The sequence below is a fragment of the Lathyrus oleraceus genome, chromosome 4 (genome assembly GCF_024323335.1).
Source record: "Lathyrus oleraceus cultivar Zhongwan6 chromosome 4, CAAS_Psat_ZW6_1.0, whole genome shotgun sequence".
In the NCBI taxonomy this organism is placed as follows: Eukaryota; Viridiplantae; Streptophyta; class Magnoliopsida; order Fabales; family Fabaceae; genus Lathyrus; species Lathyrus oleraceus.
Window position 1 is genome coordinate 106,573,233 of NC_066582.1, and position 6,083 is coordinate 106,579,315.

A 6,083-nucleotide genomic window follows, 5' to 3' on the forward strand; every position below is an offset into this window, starting at 1 on the left:
GAGGATTTGGCGGCACATGCACCTTATCAGCATAAATCTGGCATTTATGACACTTCCGAGCATATTTTACATAATCAGATTCCATGGTCATCCAGTAATAACCCGCTCTCAACAATTTCTTAGCCATTGCATGTCCGCCGGCATGAGTATCGAAGGAGCCTTCATGAACTTCCTGCATTAACATGTCTGCTTCGTGTCTATCCACGCATCTGAGCAAAACCATGTCAAAGTTCCTCTTATACAACACATCGTCTTTGTTCAAGAAGAAACTGTCTGCCAATCTTCTCAAAGTTTTTCTATCATTGTTGGATGCCCTTGCAGGGTACTCTTAATTCTTCAGAAAGCACTTGATGTCGTGATACCATGGCTTGTCATCAACTACCAGTTTAGCAGCAAACACATACGCGGCCCTATCAAGGCGCATAATATCGATCCTGGGAACATAGTTCCACCAAATCACCTTGATCATGGAGGATAGAGTAGCAAGAGCATCTGCCATCTGGTTCTCATCACGAGGTATATGATACAGCTTTACTGTTGTGAAGAAAGTCAACAGCCTTCTCGTGTAATCTCTGTAGGGGACCAGATTAGGCTGGAGAGTATTCCAATCACCATTCACTTGATTGATCACTAGAGATGAATCTCCGAAGATGTCCAGAGTCTTGATTCTCAAATCAATGGCTTGCTCAATACCCAAGATACATGCCTCATACTCAGCTTCATTATTGGTGCACTCAAAAGTCAGACGAGCGGTGAAAGGCATGTGGGCACCTTTCGGAGTGGTAATGACAACACCAATTCCACTTCCTTTGGCATTGACGGCCCCATCAAACATTAAAATCCACTTTTCATCTGGATCAGGTCCCTCCTCAACAACTGGCTCTTCACAGTCTTTCATCTTGAGGAACATGATGTCTTCATCCGGAAAATCAAACTTCATCGGCTCATAATCATCAATCGGCTGCTGAGCAAGATAGTCTGGCAGAATACTCCCTTTGATGGCTTTCTGGGATGTATACTGGATGTCATACTCTGTCAGTACCATTTGCCAACGAGCAACTCTTTCGGTGAGAGCTGGCTTCTCAAATATATACTTGACTGGATCCATTTTGGAGATCAGTAAGGTTGTGTGAGTCAGCATATATTGTCTCAATCGCTTAGCAGCCCATGCAAGTGCACAACATGTCTTTTCAAGCATTGAGTATCTTGATTCGCAATCTGTGAATTTTTTACTCAGGTAATAGATGGCATGCTCTTTCCTACCTGTCTCGTCGTGTTGACCGAGAACACAACCCATGGAATTATCAAGTACTGTCAAATACATAATCAGCGGTCTCCCTAAGACTGGAGGCATAAGGATTGGAGGATTCTGCAAATACTCTTTTATTTTTTCGAAAGCCCTTTGGCAATCATCATTCTACCTGATAGCCTGATCTTTTCTTAACAATTTAAATATTGGCTCACACGTGGCTGTTAGGTGAGAGATGAACCTTGCAATGTAGTTCAACCTCCCTAAGAAACCACGAATTTGTTTTTCTGTTCTTGGCTCAGGCATTTATTGTATTGCTTTTACTTTGGCGGGATCCACCTCAATCCCTTTTTCTAAGTGTCCTAAAAATAAACCCCACTTTGACCAAGCATAACTTTCTCAATTTTGATCCAAATGGAGAAAACTTTATATTTCTAGAAAATGGAACAAAAGGAACAACTTTCATGTTGTAGAAAGTTTCAGATGGAGCTTTTATGTTGATGGAAAATGGGCTTAAAGTGAGTGCAAAATCATAAAAACTTGCCCAAAATGGAAGGTCAACCATTTCCAAATTAAGTAACTTTTCCAATTCTTTATTAAATGATGAATCCATGATCCAACCTTGATCAAATTTCACATGTAGTCTCCCCTAGCCATGATCCAACCTTGATCAACCTTGACCAAACGGTCTGATTCCCGATTCCAGTGATCAATTGAAGCACTTCTGGCTCAAATAAAAAGCTGATTTTTTGTATGTAGACCCTTGTGGACATATGGAGGGCCATGGAAAAGAGTTTCACCCAAAGAATCAGAAATAAACTAATTTTATACCAAACCCTAATTTTAGGGCAAAATTGATCGGGAACTGATTGCACTGCTTGCCAATGGATCTTTCTGAGATGATTGTGAGTCTTCCTAGGCCAAGATGCCTCTCCAATCATGACATGGATGAGATCCTCTACTTCCAACCAAACATTGCCTATTGCAGGTAGCCATGAAACCCTAATTTCCTGATTAAATCCAGATGAACACTCTAATAGCTCTGAATCCTTCACTGATGAACTGAGGACCATAATAAGATACTTGGAGTCCCCTGAGACCCTTGAGACTTGTATACTTAGAGAATGAAGTCCAATTCTCAATCTTGCTTTGTGTAGGCTCCTTCTGTTCAGGAGTGATCAATCAAAACCTGATTTCCAAGTCACTAATGCAGTATGCAATGAGTATGACCTAGTATGATTCCAATGAAGTGTGAAATATAATCCCATGCTTCCAGGAAAAATATTGTAGGGTAAATTTTGGGGTATTACAGACTCCCTCCATGGAGTTTCTAGATGAAGACGTGTTTGATGTTACTCCTCTTTCTGTAATTCCAGGCGATGCCCCTGGCCCTTCTTCCACGGCTGGAAACAATCAAGGTAACATTCCTGATAACCCTCCTCCTAAGGATGACATGCACTATATAGATCGTGTCGTTAGGAACCTGGTAACTAGGATTCTAAACGAAGGGCATGCAGTCAAGGGAGTTTCGACCCCTCTGTCTAGAAGGGACCCCTCTCCTGAGGTGGAACCTCAAACTGAGAAAGATGATGATTCATCTAGATCAGAGAAAGACATGGCTGCTGAAGGACTATGCTCTCTAGGTAAAACCTTGCCTAATAAGAAACCAGTATATGTTTCTCATAAAACTGCTGAGAAGGTTATTGATTTGGAGGAAGAGAGTTTAGAAGAGGAAGATGACACCTTGGTTCATCATGTGAAACCAAGTGTTGCAAATAAACTGAAGACCAGGAAAAGGAAGACTATGGCTGAGATGTTGATAGCCAGAACTAGGAAGAAAACTGCTGGTGTAGGACCCTATAAATCATGGAGTAAAGTAGAGGTCAAGAAAAGGAAGGTCAAAGAAAGCTCTGATTCTGAAGATGATGTCGGAGACGATGTCCCATACATCTCTCCTTCTAAAAGGCAAACTGTTAAAAAGTCTCCAACTAAGGTTGCACCTGTGCATTTGGACAACATTTCCTTCCATCTGGAAGATGGTGCTACCAAGTGGAAGTTTGTTATACAAAGGAGAGTTGTTGTTGAAAGGGAGCTAGGGAAAGATGCTGTGGAAGTGAAGGAAGCTATGGAGTTTATCAAATCTGCAGGATTAATGAAAAGAGTGGTTACATTACCCCAATGCTTTGAAGGGTTAGTGAAGGAGTTTATGGTTAATATCCCAGAGGATATTTCTGACAAAAATAGCAAGGAATTTGGCAAGGTGTTTGTGAGAGGAAGATGTGTAAGGTTCTCCCCAACTATAATCAATAAGTTCCTAGGGAGAGGAACCGAAGGAGGTGTGGAGTTAGAGGCTACAGACAATGAAGTCTGTAGGACAATCACTGCTGGCCAAGTCAAGGAATGGCCAAGCAAAAAGCATCTATCAGCTGGCAAATTAACTATTAAATATGCCATCTTGCATAAGATTGGTTCAGCCAACTGGGTGCCAACAAACCAAATCTCAACTATCTCTAATGGTCTTGGAAGAATTATATATGTTATTGGAACCAGGCACAACTTTGATTTTGGAAGGCTCATGTTTGAACAAATTGTTAGACATGCCTCCACTAATGCAGTAAAGCTGCCTATTGCCTTTCCCTCTATCATTTGTGGAATTATTTTAAGCCAATAACCTGGTATTCTAAACACAACTGATATCCCCAGCAGAAGGAAACCTCCATTGTCCATTCACTACAAGTTATTTGAGGGAAGTCATGTCAATGATATTGTCATGACATCTGCAAGGAAGGAGCCAGCCTCTCAAGGTGGCTTGATTGCTCAATTGAAGGAAACTTGTAAGGAGTTGGAAACTGGGATTAGGATTGCCAAGGCTAGGAAAGAGGCTTTAGAAGTTCTCATTAGTAGCTTGGAGCAGGAAGAGATGGATAAGGTTGGTGAAGCCAAGGAGTCAGATGCCCATACCTCAAGTGAGAGGTCCAATTCTCAAGATCAATCTAGTGGCAGTTCTGAATCTGAAGGTGAAGAAAATGATACTTCCTTAGACTAAGTTGTAATGGTCCCCCTGTTATGAAAACTGTGCTGTTCTGGATGTTTTGGAAGCTTGGATGTTTTGATGTTTTTCTGTTTAATGGTTTGTGTTTTTTTTGGCAGTCTTTCTGATGCCATGATGTAATATTTGGGCTCTTTATGAGTTCCCGGGATTTCTGATTATCTCAGCTATTGCAGTTGTGTATAATTATGTTTTGTATCTCCTGACATTGTGTTTTAACATTTTATATGTTATAACATCTCTTGTGACATTCTCTGCTAGACTAATTGACATTTTTATTTTGTCTAATTGGTCACCTTTGGTTTATTTTGACTAAAAAGGGGGGGGGGGGGGGGGGGGGGGGGGGGAAGTGATTATGTGGAAAACTGCAGTTGTGTGGAGATATGGAGATCTGCAGTGCTCATGTAGCTAGCTAGCTAAAAAGATGAACAATTGATGTTGAAGGAGATGTTTGATGTGGGACAAAATGATGTTTTGTTCTGTGATGTCGGAGGAGATGTCTGATGTTCTATGCATATTCTGTGTTGCACAGGTGATGTTGAAGGAGATGTCAGAGGGTAACTCTGAATGTTACATGTGTTGTTATTGTTGAAGGAGATGTATGTGTTGTACAGACTTAGGGGGAGAAGAAGTACCCATGTTTTTTATGTGTGTTTTACTAGTTGCTATTATAGCTAGTAATTTTGTTTGCTTCTGCTGCTGCTTAAACACTGTTATGTTGTTTAACTGCTGATGTGTTTTTTTCTTGTGAACAAAATGGACTGATATATGTTTTAGCCAAAATTTGCCAAAGGGGGAGTTTGTTGGTTCTAAGTGTTGGCAGCAATTTTGGTAAAACAAAGAGTGTTCACAAGATGTTACATGTGAAGTCTTAACATAAGATATTATGTACCTGTTGGATATTTAAAATGGAATTATGCAGGATTGTTCCAGGATGTCAGACCCGATGTCATGACATCTGTACACAGAACATTCAGTATGAATGTTATGTGTTATGTGATTGCGCTTTTAATGGCAATCTATGTTTGATTGATGAGTTAATTGAAAACGCAATCAATCAATGATTACAACGTGATTTAACTTATTTTCCAAAGAGATCTAATCAGTTGTCATGAGAAGATTTAAAAGGAAAATAGTTTTAGGGTTTTATGATGTCCAAGCCCAACCGAATGCTTCTATAAAAAGGACATGGAAAACCTGATTTGATACACAAGAAATACATAGCGAAATATTCAGAGAGAATAAGGGTTTAAGTCTTGTGTGGTCGTGTGACTTGTAAGCCATTCAATTCATCCATAGATGATTGAATTGGTCTGATTTTTGAGTTGTAATTTGTCACTCAAAGCTTTTAAGCATGAGTGTTTTTCTACTTGATTGAAGCTTCTAAGTAAGATCAAGTGTATGTCTTTGAAGAGTGTCTTCTTTTCATAAGTAATTCTTGTTTAATATCACTGGTGTGATTGAGGGGGAGTGAGATGGGATCTCATATCTAAGAGTTCTTAGGTAGAAGTCACACGGGTAGAGATTAGGTGAAAAAGACTATAACTTGTGTTGTTTACTGAGAGTCTTTGAACTGATTCTATTTTAGTGGATTTCCTTCCTGGCTTGGTATCCCTCAGACGTAGGTGAGTTGCATCGAACTGGGTTAACAATTGCTTGTGTCTCTTGCATTACTGTTCTTTATCTTTATCCTCTTTGTATTATTCAGATATTAGTGTCGTGACATTACCTTCGACATCTCATATCTGAAACCAGAATTTTAATAAAGAAAACTAGGGCACCCAT